Raw genomic sequence first — 24,839 nt, forward strand, 5'->3', positions numbered from 1 at the left:
CTAGTGGTTAGAACAGCAGACTCGCGGTCGAGAGATCGCGGGTTCGTTATCTCAGACCGAGCGAGGTGTGTGTTTATGAGCGAAACATCTAAGCTCCACGCGGCACCGGCAGAATGTAATGGTGAACTTCTGCTGACTCTTTTGCCACAAATTTTCTCGCTCTTTCCTCCTGCATCTAGTAGCTCGTCCTGTATGCAAAGTTGAGTCTTCCACAGCTCAGTTTTTTTCCGTGGTGGTCACTATTTCCTGAATATATGCTGTTGAAATAGGGTGCGTCTAATATGGTCGGGTATCTTTTCTATCATCACATACGATATGTGAATTAGTATTAAAACACCATCAATTTTACATTGTGGGCACGTATGAATTTGTACCTGGAATATTGTTTATGGAAAAATCGGGTAACAATGAGATTTTAAGTTTTGTGTACAACTTGGGTTCTTTGTGAAGAAAAATATCGTAAAATATTTAACGTATTGATGACGGCGTAGGAGTGGCTGTGTAGTAAGTAGCTTGCTTACCAACAACGTGATTCCGGGTTCAGTTCTACTGCGTGGCACCATGGTCAAGTGTCTTCTACTATAGCCGCGTGCCGACCAAAGCTTTGTGAGTGAATTTGGTAGACGGAAACTGAAAGAAGCCCGTCGTGTGTATATATATATATATATATATATATATATATATGTATGTGTGTCTGTGTTTGTCCCCCACCCCCACATCGCTAGACAACCGATGGATGAATGAATCATTAGGAATACAATCGTTACTATGGGGAGCTGAAATTATACCATCGGTTGAAAAAGAAAAGAGTGGTCTTTTCTAAGCTGACTTGCTTTGTACCAGGGGTGGGGAAACCCCACCCGCGGACGTAATTGCGTCCGCAAGTCCATTTTATTTCGCCCACAGACTGATATATTCGAATGTACAAAATATAGTAAATTTTTCAATTATAAAATTTATACAATATTCGTATTCTACTACGACTTAAAACAGTTAGACTAGAACAGAAACTCGTCCGGTAATTGCCATTTGAATGGAAATTTTGTTTTTACTATAAAACACATATTGCTAGGTTTTTACCACCCCCTTGAGACCCAACTATACTCTAACTGAAAAACATAGACTACCTCATAAGTAATATAAATGTCCTAAATTCAGTGGCGGTGTTAATGAAGATGTTACGCGTTAATTTAATGTATTAAATGTATCTTTATTAATGTATGTCGAATTATACATAGATATATACAAGATTTACACAGATATAAGAGTTAGAACTTGTGATCCACCCGCGGACCTTTTTTTTTACTTCTTTGTAAATTTTGTCCGCCGCACTAAAACGTTTCCCCCACCCTTGCTTTATACGTAAAACACGAACACAATGTCATTAAATGGTTAACCTAGATTTCGGCACTCGCATATATTTTGTTCTCTGCACGACAACAAATGAGTTGTCCAGGACCTACATATGCAGTATATATTGTCACCAAGTTGTTTTACGCAGTGGCTCAGCATTGACTCAAATAAAATTCATGTCTGTCAATATATTTATTAAACAGACAACCATATAGAAAACAAAACGTCATTTAAACATTTATTTACTTTAATTATTAAACAACTGTATGTTGCACAAATCTAGATATAATTGAATTTAAGCTGTAAAATTTGGTCAGTGAATATAAGCTTCAGGAAATAATGCTAAATAAATAATAAAAATAAAAATAGAAATACAGGCAGATGCATGCGGGACAACCTATGTTTATATTCTATTTTTTTTTTTTTTATTTTGTTGGTATGGTTGTAGGCTGTGAATGTATATTTATGTTTAAAAAATAGTTGAAAATAAGGAAATATTTAAGAGGATTACCGTAGTGACGTTTAAGATATCTTCTCATTCTAAAGAAGCGAATATGCAAGAGCCATAATCTACAAGTGGTAGGTAATCTCCAGCCAGGCAGGGCGTGTGTAGATAATGTCGGAAATTTTAATTTAAACTGAAATTAAAGAAAGTGGTATTAGATATATGATGTAAAGAAAACATTATTGATTTCTTTCTTACAAAAAGACGAATACAATAATATTCACATATATATTTCTCCCAGTAGCAGTTTGAGCTTAAGTGGAAGTGCCTAGCTGGCAGATTCGTTAGTGCATCCGAAGAAAAAAAAATGCTTTGCGGTATTTCTTCCGGTTGTTTTAAATTCTGAGTTCAAATCCCACCGAAGTCAGCTTTGTTTTTCATCGTTTCAGGGTCGATAAAATAAATAGCCAAATACTGTATCGAATAATTCCGCCCCGCCCCATCAAAATTTCTAGCCTTATGTCTAAATCAGAAACCATTATTAGCGAAAAAGGGCATTTTCTTTCAACTGAATATTGAAAGAAGATAGCAGTTTCATTTTACAATATTCGCATGAACGTAATATTGGTTACAAATTTTGGAATAAGGCCAACAATTTCAGGGGTGGGGATAAGTCGATTACATCGACACCAGTGTTTAAATGGTACTTATTTTATAACCCCCAAAAAGATGACAGGCAAAGTCAACCTTGGCAGGATTTAAATTCAGAACATAGGGACGGATGAAATGCCGCTAAGCATTTTTCATCACTTAGTAACGATTCGACCAGTTCATCGCCTTCGCATGAGCATAATATTACTGTTTCATTTTTTGCAGGACATATGGTTCCATGCTTTTAGAGTAAGAGCAGAACGGATTATTATAGCGCCCATGTCTTTTCCAAGAAGAAATGAGATGTTATGACACTTACGACTTTCCTAAAGACATTAACAGTTAAAGCAAAGTAAAATAATCAAAATTCGAATGCTGACTCAGCACACTGGAAGCTTATCTCTAATTTAATTAATCCTGCTTGAACGCGATATTGCTGTGAATACTAATTATAGCTTCGTAAGATTCATTAGAACTTCGGTAACATTTTACCCCAACCCCAAACGTAACGGCACTGACAATACAGAAAAAGGAACAAATCAATATTTGTATGTGTGTGTGTGTATTTGTGTGTCTGTCTATGTGTGGTGGTAGTTGTGGTGGTAGTGGTGGGGCATGTATATATGTATAAATGCGAAGGAAGGAGTTAGTGCAATAGCAGCTGCCATTTTAACGACAACAACCGACCTAAAAACGACGACGACAACAACAACATGACCATCAACAACAACAACATCAACAATAACAACAAATGCTGTATCAACTGCAGTTTGGCAATGTTCCCACAAATACGCAGTGCCAGACGTAAAGACAAATCTCCTACAAAAGAATTAAATCAAGCGCTAAATATGAAAAAATATCGGAATATTGGAATAAGGAGCGGCCATGATGCATAAACTAACATGTACTTCAAGTACGAACTGATTGGAATCACTCCAACAACTACAGTGTTTACAAAAATACATAATATTACTCTTCTACACTGCTACACACACTACTAAACTTACGCTAAACTATAAAATGCTTCCCTCGTATATGATAATAGTTATTATGCTATTCTAGTAAAATACATTACCCTGCACTATACTAAACAGCACTACAATAGCTCAGATGTGTTACACCAAGTTATTTTATCCAGCTTAATCCCGAGAAACTACAGAAACCCAACTGATCAGCATGGAGTTGCTCATCAGCAAATTAACAGTGTTCTCACTGTGCCGTTTTCTACAGCAATTTGCAATTGCCTCAGCTCTTTGGAGCCGGATGATCTCACACGACTAACGTATGTTTATCCGACTCATTCATCTCGCCTCCTCTCGTTATCCGTATTCTATCTCCTCTTCCTCCTCCTCCTCCTAGGTCCCACTATAATTTTTAATCTTTATCCTTCATTGCGAGAACGTCGTTATTCCAGAGTTCTTTTCATTGTCTGTTTTTCCTGCAGCCATCTATTTGCAGTTGTTTAAGAACATTAACTGCATCGGTCCTATTGGCCTTTGAGTAGTTGAGGAAGCTAAGGGTATGGCCCCTTCCTACAAATCAAACCATCAAAATAAAATTTAAAAAAGTATATACCTGCCCCTATACCAAAGTAAGCTACCTATAGATGTGTGTATGAATGTATGAAGAATTGTTGTTGTTGCTGCAGTTCATATTGAAGTTCCTCCAGTTATGAAAACATTTCCTGAAAAGTATTCAACCATTTAAGATATACTAGTGCTACATTATCCGATATATCCGTACTTGTTTAAGATGTCTTGAAGGTTCAAGAAGATCTGGTGATACTTGAAGCAAGTTAATCAATCAAGCAGAGGCACCCTCTGCGAAATAACTACAGGAATCACTTCGGGGGCGAAATATAAGCATTTCGGGACAAAATATAAGCATTTAAAGTGATTAATTGATCAGATGTTAATTTACAGCAATCAAGCCAGGTTATATAGATGTGTTTAGGAAAATGCACACGGATAAGTCAGTCATTTTGTAGAAATGTATTGTGGAGAATGAACAAAAATATTTTCATCGTGTGTTCTTGTCAATGAAATATTTCATTCTTTCATTCTTTTAATTTTTTACTTATTTCAGTCATTTCACTGCAGCCATGCTGTAGCACCGACTTTAGTTGAACAAATCGACCACAGGACTTAATCTTTGTAAGCTTAGTACTTATTCTATCGATGTTTTTAAATGCCGAACCGCTATGTTACGGGGACGTAAACACACCAGCATCGGTTGTCGAGTTCCAGATTATCTTTGCAATTTCGGAGGAAAGAAAAATCCGAATGACCCGTCCTTGTTTTCTTTGTATCGTCTATCTGGATGTTTTGTTGTCACTTTTTGTATCACCTAACTGTCTGGATATTTTGCATTCTTGTCCCGTGTGTGTGCGTGCGTGCGTGTGTGTGTGTGTGTGTGTGTGTGTGTGTGTGTGTGTGTGTGTGGTGTGTGTGTGTGTGTGTGTGTATATATATACACACACACACACACACACACACACGCGCGTGTATATATAGTTAATCCAAACATGAAAACACAAAGAGAAAACACAACAACGCGAGGACGTGGAACAGGTACAATGTTATTGGACGCTCAGGAAAGGAAAAAAAGGGGGAAGTTTTAACGTTTCAAGCGGAGCTCTTCGTCAGAAACATAGGAAAAAGAAAGATCCAAGGAAGGGAAGACAGAGTAAAAAAATCGCCAACGATACACACGTCGTCTCACACACACACACACACACATACATACATGCATGCATGCATGCATACATACATACATACATACATATATATATATATACATATATATATATATAATATATATATATATATATATATATATATATATATATATATATATATATATATATATATATATATATATACATAATATAGGAGTGGCTCATAGGTGCAGGAGTGGATGTTTGGTAAGTAGTTTGCTTCCCAATCACATGGTTCCGGGTTCAGTCCTACTGTGTAGCACCTTGGGCAAGTGTCTTCTGCTATAGCCTCGGGCCCATCAAATCCTTGTGAGTGTTTTTAGTAGACGGAAACTGAAAGAAGCCCGTCGTACACACACACACATATATATATATATATGCTTGTATGTGTGTGTGTATGTGTGTGTGTGTGTGTGTGTATGTTTGTATGTCTGTGTTTGTGTTCCCCACCAACATCGCTTGACAACCGATGGTGGTGTGCTTACGTCCCCGTAACTTAGCGGTTCGGCAAAACAAACCGATAGAATAAGTACTAGGCTTACGAAGAGTAAGTCCTGGGGGCAATTTGCTCGACTAAAGGCGGTGCTCCAGCATGGCTACAGTCAAATGACTGAAACAAGTAAAAGAATAGAAAAAAATGTGTATGTATGTATATTTATGTATAATCACATATGTTGGTTTTCTTATTTGTGTACGTATGTGCAATACGAATTCAATCGATAAAAACCATATTCCATAATTACAGCTCTTATCCCTGTGTATTCGCTTGTATATTTATGAACGTTTATATGCATGTATGTACAAATGTCCATCCATCCATCCATGCATCCATGCATACATATATATATGTATGTATGTATGTGTGTATAATTTGAGTGAGACTGTTTCCTATGTATAATATTAAATGACTGACGTTATTTTCCTTTATTATTATAATAAAGAGTCGTATGTATGTCAGAATCTAGATAATCATGAATAATAGAATGGAATTACCATCATTTGGGGATCGACTTGTTAGCCCAAGAATCAAAGGTCCGCACTATATCAATCTATAGATTATGTTTCTAAGGAAACGGTGAGGGTTAGCACTTAAAATCAATACAAGAAGAATTAATTTTCAATGGAAAGGCTTTTGCCTGATGCACGATAACTTAATTATCTCACCAACTGTTGATATCTGGTTCGTAATGTTTTATCACTAGGGTGACTAATATCACTATAATAATGATAATAATAACATTTGCAACGGGCAATCTAGTAACACCATTACAATATATTATTTCTCTGGCTATTTGCTATGCTACGCGTAGGAATATGCTAATGATATCTAAACATACGCGATAATATATATATATATGTACACATGCGCACATACACAAATATATGCTGTTCCTCACTTGCGTTGCTTTTATCATACGTCCGCATAGACGATAATGAAGAGGGAGATGATAATGATGATGAGCCTTTTACTATAAGCAAAAGGAGTGGAATTTTAGAGGAGAAAGCTAGTCGATTACAGCGACCCCAAGACTGAACTGGTACTTATTTTACTGACCCCGAAAGGATAAAAGGTATACTCGACCAAGGTGGCATTTGAACTCAGAACGTAAAGTTCGGACCAAATGCCGCTAAGCATTTTGTCGCGCGCTAACGACTCTGCCGGCTCGCCGCCTTCTCACGAATAGTCAAGAAGGAAGGCGAAAAAATAGATAAATACAATCCTTTTAAGTACGAAATAACACGGCTATGGAAAATGAAGTAGGTAAAGTTAGTACCATTTATTGCTGAATTCTTGGGGACAGCATCAGAAGGCATCAAGAAGAATATAAAGAAAATCGGAATAGGGTTCCCAGCAGAACTCCCACAAAACTCCTAATAATAATAATAATAATAATAATAATAATAATAATAATAATACTGATGCAGTACCAGGCAGTGGCTCTCATGGCTTCTGATCTTAACTGATTGCAAGTGTTATCATGTACATTGTTTTGTCTTGGTATCAAAGATGGGCTACAGCAAATATTCTGCTCAATACCACAGATTTGCTTGTCAGTTGTTTGACCTTAACCAGTTGAGCATGTCCCTTAGTGGCTGACGATATGTGTATCTCTGATCACGAGCAGAAGTAGTGGGGGAGCATCATAGCCATGTGTTGAGAGGGATTCTTTGGGGTTTGAATAATTCACCTTTGGAAACAGGGGTGTTTCGTTCAACATCCTTAAACAACCCTTATTCAGGGACCTTTTGAGCGGGATGAGTTACTCGACCATAAGAAAATACTAACTGGGCCCCACCTGCAAGGTCATGTGCTGTTTATCTTGATATGAGATCACCATGTCGCGCACATATGGTTGTGATGCATGTGCCTAGTGTACCCTTATCAGACGGGTAGTCATGATGGGTATACTGGGCTTCATATATTTTACCCCAGTGTCACTTTGATGGCATGCACTGCTCTCTCACTCAATAATATAATAATAATAATAATAATAATAATAATACTGATGCAGTACCAGGCAGTGGCTCTCATGGCTTCTGATCTTAACTGATTGCAAGTGTTATCATGTACATTGTTTTGTCTTGGTATCAAAGATGGGCTACAGCAAATATTCTGCTCAATACCACAGATTTGCTTGTCAGTTGTTTGACCTTAACCAGTTGAGCATGTCCCTTAGTGGCTGACGATATGTGTATCTCTGATCACGAGCAGAAGTAGTGGGGGAGCATCATAGCCATGTGTTGAGAGGGATTCTTTGGGGTTTGAATAATTCACCTTTGGAAACAGGGGTGTTTCGTTCAACATCCTTAAACAACCCTTATTCAGGGACCTTTTGAGCGGGATGAGTTACTCGACCATAAGAAAATACTAACTGGGCCCCACCTGCAAGGTCATGTGCTGTTTATCTTGATATGAGATCACCATGTCGCGCACATATGGTTGTGATGCATGTGCCTAGTGTACCCTTATCAGACGGGTAGTCATGATGGGTATACTGGGCTTCATATATTTTACCCCAGTGTCACTTTGATGGCATGCACTGCTCTCTCACTCAATAATAATAATAATAATAATAATAATAATTATCATTATTATTATATTATTATTATATCATTATCATTATCATTATTATTATTATTATTAAAGCAGTGAGCTGGCAGAATCGTTAGCACGCTGGACGAAATGCTTAGCGGTATTTTGCCCGTTCTGAGTTCAAATTCTGCCGAGGTCGACCTTGCTTTTCATCCTTTCGGGGTCAATAAATTAAGTACTAGTGAAATTCTGGGGTCGATGTAATCGACTAGTCCCCCTCACCCCAAATTTCAGGCATTTTGCCTATAATAGAAAGAATTATTATTATTATTATTATTATTATCATTATTATTATTATTATCATCATTATTATCATTATCATTATTATTATCATTATTATCATTATCATTATTATTAATATTATCATTATCATTATTATTATTATTATTAAGGTAGCGAGCTTGCAAAATCGTTAACATGGCGAGCAAAATTCGTATCGGCCATTTCATCTGATTTTACATTCTAAGTTCAAATTCGACTTTGACTTTCATCCTTTTGCGGTCGTTAAAATAAATATCAGGTCGATGTAATCGACTTATCTACTTCTCCAAGAATGGAGGACAAGTTAAATTCAGGTGTACGCATGCATACACACCGACACATATATATACACACACACTCACATGCATGCATGAATGTATACATATATATATATATTAATCGGTGTGCATTCAAAGCAATAATTAATAAATTTACGAAACCGGTATGCTTTTAAATCTCTTTAACAATTCACAATAATGACTTTTATTACTTTTATTCCTACCTCAGTTCATCTAATAGTATATATCTATCATTACTTTTCATAAAAATCCTTTACTTTTTTTTTATTTCCAGTGTGCATTTTCGCTTATTTTTCTTCTTACTTTTCCCCTTACATTTCCACGTGTAGTTTCTATTTTCCTTTTGTAACATATTTCTATTATACAAATATATATATATATATATATATATATATATATATATATATATATATATAGATAGATAGATAGATAGATAGATATAGATATATATACATACATACATACACACACACACATATATATATATATATATATGCACTTATATATATGCACTTATATATATATATGTTTACACACAATTAAGTAAAATTATGTTTTATTTAAAAAGAAATATTCGAAATGTCAGCAAGTGACTAAAACGTATATTTACCATTGAAATATATTACCATCTCAAGTACCATCAATACACACACGCACACACATACACACACACATACACACGCACACACATACACACACACACACACACACACACACATACACACAACAAAATCAGTGAAATTTTGTAGTCTTCAAAAAGTAATTCTATATTTCTGAAGCGTTCATTACTAAAACCTATATCAGTATTGATTATAAATAACTAATTTACGTTCTCCCGTCAAGTTTTTTGCTTGCATGCATGTCTGTCGCGTCCTATCATTGTATTCGGTTTCTCTCTACAATTATAACAAACCGTCGTGTATATGTACTTGTGTATTTTCTGTTTGCTAGTTTTTTTTTACTCTCTCTCTCTCTCTTTCTCTTTCTCGCCTGTCTGCTTAATTTGATTTATCTCATGAAACTTCTATATCATATGAAACTTCTATATCCAATTCAATATCATGGATACATAGCTATGACAATCGTAGATGTGTATAGAAATATGAAGCAGATATTCACAAATGCAAGCTGATGTCAGTAATACGATTCAATTGACAGCCATTTTAAGTTATTTATGATTTTAATCACTCTATTACTCTAACCGTGAAATACTCTGTAGTCTTCACTCAATTGACGTATTGTAACTTTATGATTGGGAAACACAGTCAGTTGAATTATGAATTGCATTTGTATTAAAGCTACTTTCTCAATATAGAAGTTTTTCAAGAGGAAACTTTTGCTCAGAATTGAAACACATTCAATCGACATTTTCATATTGTCAACATTAATATAATTCTGTCTTGTCCTCTTTTCTTGGGTAATTGTGTTAATTTTGCTGTAGAGATTGTAAAATAAATAAATATAATAATAAGTGTAAATGCACTCAAAGTCTTCATGAGTTCATAAGGGTCATATATTTGTGTAAGGTTTAAAGTAATAAGATGTTGGAAGACACATATATCATGTTGGATCGAATGCCATTCTATTTTACCAAGTATTCCTGGATGATCTAGAATACGTTTCTTCTTTTCAATCGATAATTAACTCTTTACTGTTCTGCGTTTCTCATGTGATACACAAAAAGTGTTTCCCCGGCGTCCATATATCATATATGATACACATTCCCAGTTTTTTTTTTCGTCCGACCGTCAGAGTAACTTGGAACTTATGAAAGGAAAGCTTTGTATTACTCAGAATGTATGAAACAAGGGCTAGCTAAAAATCTGAAAATAAGAATGAAAACGCTTTGGACAGGCGAAGTATTAGCGTATTGGAAAAATTACACAAATCTTTTTCTAGTAGATTGAAAATCATTAATTATCAACTGATAGTTCAATGCCTTAGCTAAATAACCATTCGCTTCGACAATATTTCAGAAATGCGAGACATTTAAAACATATTCACACTCAATCATATTTAATTCCCTTCGCCTACGCTTGTAAAGCTACAACATACAATTTGCGTCTGTACCCTTTGTGAAATTCATTCTTTCAGTTTTCTGTCAAACTTTTCCCCAGTGAAGGGCATAGATTCAAGGCTTGCTAAATAGGTTTTGTACCAACCCCAACTTCCACCACCCTTAAAAGCCAGAAATTTGAATTTATCTACCATTTGAAATAAATTACCTTTTCACAAAGCATTAGGATGTATTACAAGTTTTTATATAATCTTGTACACGTGTTAACAGACGATTTGTGCTATCACCACTCACTGTAGGTTGTAATGTGTACAGCTTACATCACTAACACATATAGTGAAGTGATTATACAGCAATGCATAGCTTGTTACAGTTAAAAGATTGTGACAAGATTGCTGAGTAAGTGGTGATGGCGTCTAATACGAAAAGTACATCAAGTCAAGTGACAAGTTAATGTTATTCAACCTGCCTTGAGGGCATTACTTAGCGTTTCGCATTCCTACACTATTTAGAAACACAGTGTACTGCCATTTAAACATAAACGCTTATTATATGATAAGATGTTCAAGCTTACTTTATTATAATTTACATCTCGTTCATGTTTTAATGAACTGCTCAACTACGATGCAATACTACTGTTTACCAATGTATTGGGTTATCAGATTAATTCGTTCGATTTGCTTCCTCCCACCCCCAATTCTTTCTAATCCTTTTGAAAATTATTTTTACCGTAGTGTTTTTTTTTTGTACTTCTATTCTTCCTCTATATCGTTTGTTTATCGTTTTTGAACTTTGCATAATTTTTATCTCTTTTTAGACGTATGGGTACTAAGGAGAAAAGGAAAACGAACGAATTTATCTGACAACTCAATATCTTTTATATTCACAAGCGTAGTGTTATCACATTTTAGTAAATAGTTGAGGGTATTTAAATAATGACTTCAAATTTTGGAACGAGGCCAGCAAGTTTGGAGAAGCGGATAAATCGATTACATCGACTCATGTAGTCAACTGGTACTAATTTTATCGATCTCGAAATGATGAAAGGCAAAGTCAACTTCGGTAGAATTTGAACTCAGAACGTAAAGACGGACGATATACCTATTTCTTTACTACCCACAAGGGGCTAAACACAGAGAGGACAAACAAGGACAGACAAACGGATTAAGTCGATTACATCGACCCCAGTGCGTAACTGGTCCTTAATTTATCGACCCCGAAAGGATGAAAGGCAAAGTCGACCTCGGCAGAATTTGAACTCAGAACGTAACGGCAGACGAAATACCGCTAAGCATTTTGTCCGGCGTACAAACGAATCTGACAGCTTGACGCTTTATGAGGATATTTAAATAATATGACAGAAGCCAATCTCTCTCTCTTTCTCTCTCTCACACACACATACACTCTCATTCCCCCTCTCTCCCAATCTGTCTTGGGGTAATTTTCAAGATGGAATATATTCTTACTTCCTATTTAGAACAGCTGGCTCTAACAAAATAACAAGCTATTCTTTGCACCATATATTCCAGTCGACATCTCCTGCTAAATCCTTTTGTTCCAACTCAGCATTCTAAAAATATTTATTTTAAATAACATAACCAGCAAAATACAAGGCGAAATAAAACCAAGCCAAAACAATGTGAGGTTTTAAAACATTAGGAGTTTTAACAGACACCAGATAACATATATGGGTTATTATCCTCGGTTTTTGTTCATTTTTAAAAGAATTCCTGAAATGCTAGAAGTAATAAACATAACTTGGTATCAAATCATACCCAGTTAGTGTTTGGTTTTTATCTTGGCGTCTATCTGTTTCATAATCAAGGAACTTTTATTTTTTCAAAAATTCCTTTTTAAGCAGGAATTGTCACTTTATTTCAGCCATTACTATTTCTGTATGTCACTGTATATTAGTAATATCTCACTATTTCGCTTTATCACACAGTATTTGGGATATACTATTTCAATAATATCGCCTTAATTCAATTACATTTCTATCCTATTGTGACAACAATCTCATTATTTCAAAACACAAGATTAATACTTCTTTCAAACAAGAGTATATCTTTGGAAAGAAAAAAAATACATAAATAAATAAATAATACAAATAAAGTAAAAATCAAAATAAAAAATTACTATTTTTTCCATCCCAAGAAGCAAAAACAAAAACAGCAAGAATGTATTTTGCCGAAATCTAATATAATAAATGAAATTCTCGCTTTCCGTTCTCATGTATTTCTAAAGGAACGACGAAGCGCTGAGTAATCTTATAGATATTAGGCATGCTTCTATGTAATCTTTTATTACAGATACCACATTTTATGTCATATTATATTTCCAGAAAGCTAGGCGGCCGAGATATCATAATGACTAAACTACAGATGCTAAGATTCCATTTATAAACAACTGTAAAAATTAAACGTCTAAATGAACTTATCCTACACGCACAACTCTTGCACAGTTACTAGTCTCCCGAAAAATCTAAGAACAGTTATTGGAACTATATTTGAAATGAGCTCAAATTTGTTTACCAGTTGAATCTTAATATAATCTTGCTTTCATTATAACAAGCACTACAAAATGCCTCACTGATGTCTGATCTACCGAGACACTTCGAAAATTCATAATTGACCCGTAATTCCTATTAATGGTTTAAAAAACTGTAATAGAACACTCATAATTCTTTAATGAATATTTCAAATGACAAATTTAACAAACCTCTGTATATTATTATCGTTGCATGGCCCCAAGTCAGCCCTGATCATAAAAATAACTGCGTCATGCAGCAGTATCTAATTTAGCATGGGTTCTATGACTGGATGCCCTTCTTAATGGCAACCACTTTACAGACAGTACTGGGTGTTTTTTTTAATGGTACCAACACTGATCGTGATTATCTGGTGGCTTGCAAGGTAGGGGCTTAAAATAATCCCTATAAATGAAAGAGAATTAAAGAAGGAGTAGCTGATGATTCGAGGCGATGAGCAAAATATTTAATCATGATTATCCAATATTTTAAAGGGTTTCAAACATTATGGTATCCAATGCATTCTTCCTTTATTTAAAGGTCTGTGGGGGTTGATTTGACAGAACTTCGGTTACTATTTTTAGCATGTTGAGCAGCCACGTAGAGAATACTTCGTTCACTCGTCCTATATGGTTTCATAAGGAGGGGTTCAATGTATCTCTTCAGAACTGTAGTAAGGGCACTTCACTGAGCGTGAACAGTTTGATGCAAACCTAATATTTGTCTCGCATAAAGCTGTGGGGAGGTAGAAACGTTAGCGCGCCGGACAATATGCTTAGTGACATTTGTTTCCCTCTCTTTATGTTCTTAGTTCAAATTCTTCCGATTCTGTCTATCTGGATCGATAAAATACAGCACCAGTCGAAAGTGGGGACGTTGTAAGCGACTCGACCCTATCCCCAAATTGCTGGCCCTATGCTAAATTTGAGACCATCATTAGCCTAACACCAAAATATAGATCGATCAAGAATGACATGCCTTCTCCACTTATTAATAACATTGTATAGCCAGTTCTTAGACTAATCTTTTGTGAGAAAGCTGCACTATCAATTTCATCCCAATTTATTCTGGTATAATTCTGAAATCATTTAAATCAAATTATATTTACTTTATTGAACGCTTCTATCGGTTATCGTTTAATATTTACCAGCAATCCTTCATTTTATCGCGTTAGCCTTACTTCTATCCCTTACACGTTATGCCCCAATATATCTACCAGTTTTACGATTAGAAAGCATTTAAAAGTTGCCTTAAAGACGATTATAATATAATGGCTGCGAATGGGAAATGGAAATCCTGTGAATTATATTTAATATTTTCTTCAATATTATCTCAACATTCGGTTTCGATCTAATTTAACTATTAAAATCTTCATTAATGTTATTATTATTATCATTATTATCATTATTATCATTATTATTATTATTATTATTATTATTATCATTTCAAATATGATTTCATTATTTTTTCTTATAAAGAGCCATTCATTTAAAACTCACATGCGAAATCATGCAAATATGGTAAAATTTAGGTTATTTTACGAAATACTGACAAAATCGTAGACAGACTTTCATATTAATATTATTAGTAATAATTTGCTTCCATGCATTTAATCGTTCCGTTGTAAATTCCTTCTTGCTACCCTTTTTTTTCGTTTTTTTTTTCCTTACATATTTCTGTGTTTTTCTCTTCCCTTTTATTTTCCATTTGACGATCATTTGCTTCTGTTACTTGTTCATCCTTCCTCTTCCATTTCCCTTTCGCAGCCATTTTATTACAATCGTTTTTAAACACCCACTGCTGACAGAATTTTATTTTTTCCATCTGTCAGCTGTTGATTCGCTTTCAGTAAAGCCTTTATGTTTACCTTGATAAGAAAAGAAAATTTAGGAGGGAAAAGATGAATGAAGCAGACGAGAAATGACAAGGGAGTTTTACTACAGAAAAGAAGAAGAAGAAGAAGAAGAAGAAGAAGAAGAAGAAGAAGAAGAGAAGAAGAAGAAGCTTTTTAACAGCTCTTGAAATCGTTATTTGAAGACGAAGGACATGTTCTTCTTGCTAAGAAATATCTAAGGAGACGACGACAACGAAACCCATTTTCGTAATTGATTAGAAAATAATATAATTGACTGAAAAATCGATAGTTTATCAAAATGCATTGCGTGCAACTCTCATACAAAAGAAACAAACATTACTATTATGAAGCCAATATCAATATTTACAAACACATCATCTCTCTCTCCCTCTCTCTTCCCATCTATATATACACATACATAAACACACGCACACACACACACATAAATACGCGCACACACACACACACACATAAACATACACACTCCGTATTTGGTGGCATAAAAAATATACAGCATATGAGATTCAAACGAATTTCAGTAGCGCATTTTCAGGAAAAAGAGCATCAGGCCCAACTTCGTACATATTGGTCCTCAGTGAACTTTTTGAGACTTTGTCTTTTTGAAAAAAACTGCGTCTTATATGCCATTAAATACGGTGCTCACACGCGCGCGCGCACACATACACACACATATGAATATGTATATATGTATGTGTGTGTGTGTGTGTATATATATATATATATATATATATATATATATATATATACGTATTTATGTGTGTCTATATATACGCGGGGATGTGTGTGTGCATGCGCCTGTGTTTCGGAGATTTATTTAGATAATTTGCGTCACAATAAAATTATTATTTGCTATTATTGAGAGAAACCAATTTGTTAGGGGAGTTTAGACGCTACGAGGTACTGTGTGTGTGTGTGTGTGTGTGTGTGTGTGTGTTTGCGTATGTTTGAGAATCGCAAGCGTGTCGAGCAAGGTGTTTACGTTCTGAGTTCAAAATCCGCCGAAGTCGACTTTGCCTTTCGTTCTTTCTGAATTAATAACATAAACACCAGTTGAGTATTGGAATCGATGTAATCGACTTTCGCTGTTCTTTTAAAAATTGCTGACCTTGTTACAAAACTTGAAACTATACTCGGGGATAAGGTAGAACTTAACCCAGTGGAGTTCGTATTTAGAATATTGGAACCCTTAATTCTTATTTCTTTATTGCCCACAAGTGGCAAACATAGAGGGAACAAACAAGGACAGATAAAGGGATTAAGTCGATTACTGGTACTTAATTTATCGACTCCGAAAGGATGAAAGGCAAAGTCGACCTCGGCGGAATTTGAACTCAGAACGTAACGGCAGATGAAATACCTATTACTTTACTACCCACAAGGGGCTAAACACAGAGAGGACAAACAAGGACAGAAAAAGTGATTAAGTCGATTATATCGACCCCAGTGCGTAACTGGTACTTAATTTATCAACCTCGAAAGGATGAAAAGCAAAGTCGACCTCGGCGGAATTTGAACTCAGAACGTGGCGGCAGACGAAATACCGCTGAGCATTTCGCCCGGCGTGCTAACGGTTCTGCCAGCTCGCCGCCTTAATTCTGTCAGTCGTAGAACACCCAAGATGTCTATTCGGTTATTTACAAACTTAAAATCCGTCAGATACAAAAGAAAGAAACCGTACAGTATGATATTAGTAAGTTTCACAAATCACTGATATAAGCACTGAGAAGTGATTGGAACCTGAAATGAAAGCCATGTCGCGGATTTACTTAACTGGAGAGAAAAACTTTTCTCTAAATAAGTAAATAGTTATTTCCAGCATAGAAACGAAATCGACGAAATGATCTTGCATTGATTTTCTGTCAAATAAATATACTTACACTTTTACTCTTTTACATGTTTCAGTCATTTGATTGCGGCCATGCTGGAGCACCACCTTTAGTCGAGCAAATCGACCCCCAGGCCTTATTCTTTGTAAGCCTAGTACTTTTCTATGGGTCTCTTTTGCCGAACCGCTTATTTACGGGGACGTAAACACACCAGCATCGGTTGTCAAGCGATGCTGGGGGCCAAACACAGACAAATAAACATAAACACACACACACACACACACACACATACATACACACATATATATAAATATAGGGAGAATTTACAAAAAAAAGCAAAAGATTAAGACAGGTGCTGTAGACAACAAACAGATGTATTAGTTTAACGCTTGGGAAGTGAAAAAGTCTTTAACATTTCGAGCCTACGCTCTTCCACAGAAAGGAACACATATACATATATATACGACGGGTTTCTTTCAGTTTCCGTCTACCAAATCCACTCACAAGGCTTTGGTCGGCGAGGCTATAGTAGAAGACACTTGCCCAGGATGCCATGCAGTGGAACTGAACCCGGAACCACGTGGTTCGTAAACAAGCTAATTACCACTCAGCCATTTTACATATCTGGTTTAAACGGATACACCTAGCGAGATATATTTTCATCTACTTCAACAAGTAATAAATTACTTGTTATTTCAAATGGGTGACTTTGGCGGATTGTCATCTGCAGAAAATACTTCGGTCGGGATTCCGGAAAGTCGCTTCCAAGAAAACCCATTAAAGCTAAATTCAGTAGAAATAAATTCACTGAGGTCGTACATGTAACAAACTAAATTGTAAAACTGACTCTACTTCACGCTCTAAAGCTCATAAGATAACTATAATGTTACAATATATATTTCTTTAGTTTCTTTTATTAAATTGCTTCTATATTCTTAAATCTATTTCGACTGAAACGAAGCTCAGTAACTAACATGTACTTCCGACGTGTGTAGAATGATAAGAGCTTGGTTATTGTTAGTGAGCTTGGACAAACATACATAAAACATGTTCAACTATTTCACGTGGATTATTGTTATAGGTTGCTAATCTGAAATTACGTTCGAGGAACGAAAAGGAATCCAGAAATCCCTTTCAATACATCTCTGCAGCGTTCCGTTTCTAAATATGCTATATCATTATCCAGATCTTTAATAGGCACGAGTTTACATACAACTCTCGGTACATTTATGACAATAAACAACATCAACTTTTCAATGAGTATCACATGGATACGATGAGTCATTAGAAATTTATTATTTCATAGGTGTAGGAGTGGCTGTGTGGTAAGTAGCTTGCTTACCTACCACATAGTTCCGGGTTCAGTCCCACTGCATGGCACCTTGGGCAAGTGTCTTCTACTATAGCCTCGGGCCGACCAAAGCCTTGTGAGTGGATTTGATAGACGGAAACTGAAAGAAGCCCGTCGTATATATGTATGCATATGTGTATGTGTGTGTGTGTTTGTGTGTCTGTGCCCCCACCCAACATCGCTTGACAACCGATGCTGGTGTGTTTACGTCCCCGTCACTTAGCGGTTCGGCAAAAGAGGTCCATAGAATAAGTACTAGGCTTACAAAGAATAAGTCCTGGGGTCGATTTGCTCGACTAAAAGCGGTGCTCCAGCATGGCCACAGTCAAGTGACTGAAACAAGTAAAAGAGTAAAAGTAAAAGAGAGAGTATAGCAGAAGTCATTACAAAAAAAAATAGTAAAATGTAAATCTAGGAGATGTTAACTGAGCTCAGTTCCATAAACTTAATGATTATGGGGCTATTTTTCACTAATACACTTAAACTGTTTGACTTTTATTTGTACAACAGAGGAATTGAATATATACGATGTTATGTTTGCAAAACAAAATTATAAGAACTCCTTCGTCAAGTTTGGATTTTGTGTTGAAAACATAACTTACTCGGTGGGACAAATAAACTTCAAACAGTTTAACTGTATTTGTGTAAACGATCCCAACGAAGGAGTTCTTATTTTTTATGGAGCCCTAGAGGACTCATAAAGCCGGTTAACTAGTTTCCATGACATAACTGACCAGGATTACAACATTCCCTCTGAACGGGACGCCGGTTCTTTGTAGGATTGAAGGCTATCAATTTTTTTCTTGGAGGGGCAAGGAGATTCCATCGATTCCAGTACTTAACTGATACTCTATTTTATCGACCCCGAAGGGTTGAAAGGTAAAACTAACCTCAGCGTGATTTGAACGCAAAGAGCCGGAAGAAATGTCACTAAGCATTTTGTCCGATGTACTAACGATTCTGCCAGCTCGCTACCTTATTAGATTATACTACAAACACACACATAAAGATCCAAAGTTAATAACTTACAACATAAAGTGAGCGCTAATATAGATCGGTATATAGAGAAGATGACTTCATACATTTTCGGATATCAGTCCCTCACGCAAATACCGCCAACAACTGGACGACTTTGTAGAAACAACAAGAAGGAAAGTTTGTATAAGACGTGTTATACTATCGGAGGAGACAACGAAATCCACGATGAAATATTAAATCAAGTAAAGACATTTTAACAAAAATAACAGCAACATTTCACAGCTCATTAAGAAGAAACCAATGTATCGTTATAGAAAAGGAAGTTGAAGTCACATATGCAAAGATAAATGATAACTCGAAATGAAAGAAGGGTTGCAATATCTGAAACAGAACTGGCTATTTTGCTTCAATGAACATGAAATCAAAACAACAAAGCTATATCTAAAATAATAAAGTCAATAAAGTTTATGAAAATGATGTCGATGGATTCCTATTCCCAATATTCAATAAAAAGCATTTGAACAACTCAGTAATAGACATTGATGGAAAGAAAATCTCAGTCATGATAAGCTTTGGTGCACCATATAACATAATTGACTGGAAAAAAATTTTAATACGATGATAATGAATTTTAAAAAATGGCAACTTATAACTCCCACATTGTAAAACAAGAAAGATATAGCTATGTTCCTATATCACCAATTGAATTATTGGGAGAGGGTTGTTATTACACTATGACATGGATTCAGACTGCATTGGAAATTTATTGTTAAAAAATCCAAAGAAGCAAGCCGTTTAATTGATTAACGTTCTGAGTACTTTTAGAAACCCACCAACTTAACAAATTGGAAAAGAAAATCGAGGAAGCTGAGTGATGTTCAGTGTCAGCAAGACTTAATAGACATAATTGAAACAGAAAAATATTAATTTTTTGTCGTGAAGAATAAGAGAAGTCCAACATTTCGGTCAGAAGTACTTTGTCGGAGGAGGAGGATGTGTGAATTGTTTTAACCTATCAAAGTCTGTGCATCGATATTTATACCGTGTGTTATTAAAAAAGTCTTAATTTTTTTCAAATTCTAGGATTAAAAAAAGTAGATAGCGTAATTACGAGCTCTCTTGATGAGAATAGTAGAGGTGATAAGAAGTGAAGAGGTAGAGATTGGAGTCTAAGTGGTATGGGATGGGGATTTCTTGTTCCAGAGTGAGAAAATTTGGGGTAACATATGGTAAAAATTTGTATTGTTGGGGTGTCGGAGAGCTTCCTCCCAATAGCGATCAGTCGTTTAAACAACAACACTTTTTATCGGTTAGTGTTATCGTAATTTCACTATTACTTCGAATGTGTTGATGTACGTGAATTCATGGACGGTAGTATTTCGTTGTTTGAAATTATACAGATCCATATTGCAACGACAAAACAAATGAACTGTGTGAAGTCAGACGTTCATGAAACGGTGTGCGGGTTAAACTTAGTTAAGCCGTGGGTGTACCGAGATTTGTTCCCTGTGCTGTTGAAAAGTCTTCAAACGATTTCAGTGCTAAGATTAAAGATAAATAGGTGTAGGTCAAGTTTCAAAGAAATAGTCTCTGATTGAGAAACTGAAGAACAGCAGTCTCACTACAATAATCTTTAAGGTGGATCCCATTTCACGTCAGGCAACATGCTGAGATTGAACTTGATACTTGATTGATTACAAGATATGATTGAAGAGGAAACTGGTCAAAAAATATGGTTCTCCCCAATGGTTGCAGTACCAAGAATAAATAGTACATCCTGAGATTTTGTGTTAATCTATGACAAGCTAATAATACAGCTGTTCCTCATTCTAACAACTAAAGAAATTAAAGAACAATTGAATCGAGCGGTATTTTGAGGTGGCTACATATGAGCTACTATCAAAGAAAACCGCCTTTTCATTCACGTAACATAACATTCGCACCCTCTAAAGTTTCTTATCGTCAACAAAGATTATTTTACTGTATAAAGTTGATATTTAAACTATCCCAGCAAATAGCTGCCCCTTTTTCTTTTGAAATCAAACGTACTTTTTTAAATTACTTAGGTTATATCAGGATAAATCAGAGAAGTCTGATTTAACCCAGAGAGAACAGCTATCAGTTCTTAAGTGAAACAGCTTTAGTATTCAGAAGGAAAGCGATTTGGTGTTTTACTCTCAGTAGAGCTAGTCTAACTAAAGTCATACAGTTGATATATTCAACAAAACCAAATTACGTAGCTTTTGGAGATTAAGAAACTATTTGGTACTTTTCAAATCTAGCACCAAAATAGAGAAATTCCATAAACTAACAAAATTGGACGGTTAATAGATATTCCAGTGAATCACTTAAAATTACATTAAATTAGCTGACCGATCTAATTTCTCCACAAACAATTATGAAATCTCCGCTTTTGTATTTGGTTTGCAAGATTCTTGATGGGAATTCCTGAGTTGAAACAAATTTTTTTGTATCTTGGAAAGGACATTGCACCAGTGATTATAAATACAGGCACTGTTTTTCCCTTGTTTCTTTTCCGTGCGTGTTATTACAATTGGCATAATGACCCTCCCAAGACACAAAATTATCATACCCTTCGTCAAGAAAGACAAAAGCATCATGTAAATAGTTGATGCCAGCATTTTGGTCTCGATGTAACTTCATTCCAAACTAATAAAGAAAACATATTCAATGTTTTTCAGATTCTAGACTTTTATCAAAAATTGGATAGAAGGTCATCCAAACAAAACAGAGAAATTTGGGAGAGTAAGTACGAGGGGATGCTAAAAAGTTCCTGGCTTTAAGGGTATCACTAAAAGCCTGGTTGGAGGCCCAACCTTCCGAGTTCTTTTATAGAGTTTTCAAAAACTGAAGGACCACTGCAGTAAGTGTGTAAATCTGAGAGGGAAATATGTCGGATAAAATCATGATTAACTGATCCTCCTGTATTTTCTTTTACCCAAAGCCAGGAACTTTTAAGCATCCCCTCATATTTCAAAAATTCCATATTTATCTCTGTTAGAAACACTTTTCAATGATCTCTGATTATAGCACACTTTTTCAAATCTAAAGCAAAAATTAAATGAAAACCCCTCGACATCTTCAATGAGGTTTGTGACTTGTGTCATAGAATTTTTCTATTGAAGTTGTTGGAAGTGATTTAAATGCAGCAGAGGAATTGTTAAGATTCCTTAAAATACTGATTTCAAATTGAGGCGCAAGGCCAGCAATTTCGGGAGGGTGGGGTGTCTTTTATATCGAGTGCAGTGCTCGTCTGATAATTATTTTATCGTCCCCGAAACTATAAAAGACAAATTTGAACTCAGAACGTACAGACGAACGAAATGCTGCCAAGCATTTTACTTGGCGTTCTAACATTGCTGCTAGCTCGTGCGTATTTCATTAATCAATAAAATTAACAATAAGTAAAAAGAAAATGTAAAAAATAAAGAGCAAAAAAAAGTATAACCCCCACCCTTACCAGAACACAACAATCTACATTATTTACATTATTTACATTTGACGGATATTTGTCCTAATCTTGTTTGTTGTTAACACACCGTTTCGGCTGATATACCCTCCAGCCTTCTTAGGTGTTTTGGGGAAATTTCGAACCTGGGTTCTCATTCCTAAATTTTAGTGTCACTCATAGTTTACATATAGGAATGAGAACCCCGGTTCGAAATTTCTCCAAGACATCTGATGAAAGCTGGCGGGTATATCAGCCGAAACGTTGTGTTAACAACAAACAAGAAGAGGACAAATATCCGTCGAATGTAAATAATGTAAATAACGAACATAATTCCTCATCTCTTAAATATAGAACTGCACAACAATCTTGTTTAGAATAATAACAGTCTCATACAAATCATCGAGTGTCTCGGAAAACGTTGTTAGATATAATTTTGTCACAGATATGACTAATTTATAACAAAGTAAACAATACCTTTTTTGTTTTTCATATAGGTTTCCGTACAAAAATGGTCACTCGTGCATCACGAAGCTCCCAAAAGTTGAGAACCACAAAAGCAATTAATTTAAAGATGGTGAATTGATGGAAAGGATTTGGTTGCGAATTTTGACAAGCCGAGGTCGATTTTGCTTTTGATTCTTCTGGGGTCGATGAAATATAATACCAGTTAAATACTAGGGTTGATATTATCGACTATAATCCCTTTGCAGATACAATACCTTGTGCATATATTAGCAATATATTCTTTGTGTGGACCCACTTTACTATTTATAGAGATTCTCATGGTTAATAAACGGTTAAAACTGGGATATAAATTGATTCACATATGTAAACTATGAGCGACATTAAAATTAAATGCGTGTGTATAAATTGGGCTGTCAGATAAATTCATTCGTTTCTTAGTCGTTATAAGTTTGTTAAAAAGATAAAATTTATTCATAAAAATGACAAACTAAAAGTTTATCAATTGCATTTTTTTTTTAATGAAATTAAAGTTTTATCAATGATTCTAAAGTTGTAGAGGAAAATTTATAGCTTAAAAATCCATAAATCATTGCAATAAAAATATTTTTCGTGTTAATTCAAATAAAACTGAAGATAAAAATAAACGGAAAAAAAGCGAACGAATTTATATGACAGCCCATTTACTTCGTTTCACGTATTTGCGTGTTATATAACTACGGTTATATAAACTGTGGGCGTTAGCAGGATGCTGGAGTTGTTATTCTTCCGATGTATACCAGGTGGGTTCCCGCTTTGCCTTTGGTGGCAGCGGAAAAAAAAAGGGAGAAGGAAAAATAAAATTGCATCAACACTAAAAAGGCTCGACCGTGTAGTGTTGGAATCAAAGCACAGACACCGTATAGACACGTACAGACAGAAGCAAGTTGACGCCTATGGCAAGTGAAGATTAAACTAAATAACGAAGATGAACAAAGAACACTGACCACACCTTTTTCTAAATCTGGATTCCTGTTTCCGGCCATTGTTTGTATTAGAACGCTAGATGAGAGAGAGAGAGAGAGACAGAGAGGGGGAGGGGAATATTGAGTGAAAGAGAGAAAGAAGATGACAAAGTGTATGAGTGTGTATTAATGAAACGCAATGTTAATAAATTTTCAGATAAAGAACACCGATAAATAAAGTCACAAAGTTTGAGATGGTACAGACGTCAGTATTATTGTTTCTAATGCCTAATTTTAAAATACATAAATATATAGATTATTTTTTTTATTTGCATACGTTTCTGATATACAGACAAATATTACTATGCACATTTATTAATATCTATTAATATGTACATAGACACAAGCACGGCTGTGTACTTAAGAAGCTCGCTTTTGAACTACCTGGTTCCGGGTCCAGTAACATAGCACGGCGCCTTGGGTGTCTTTTACTATAGCCAACCCTAGGCCGACCAATGCCTTGTGAATTAATTCGGCAGACGGAAACCGCAGTCTTGTGACTGAAAC

General features: G+C 35.4%; 1 protein-coding gene across 1 annotated transcript in view; it reads right to left on the reverse strand.

Moving 5' to 3' along the window:
• The window catches only part of LOC115213432, a 353,772-nt gene that overhangs the window by 184,469 nt on the left and 144,464 nt on the right, over nt 1–24,839 (reverse strand). Inside the window, exon 3 of the mRNA XM_036503965.1 lies at nt 1,865–1,991. The gene's annotated coding sequence lies outside the window, so the exon portion shown is untranslated. The remainder of the gene's footprint in view (nt 1–1,864; nt 1,992–24,839) is intronic.

This window comes from Octopus sinensis, linkage group LG6 (assembly GCF_006345805.1).
Source record: "Octopus sinensis linkage group LG6, ASM634580v1, whole genome shotgun sequence".
NCBI lineage: Eukaryota > Metazoa > Mollusca > Cephalopoda > Octopoda > Octopodidae > Octopus > Octopus sinensis.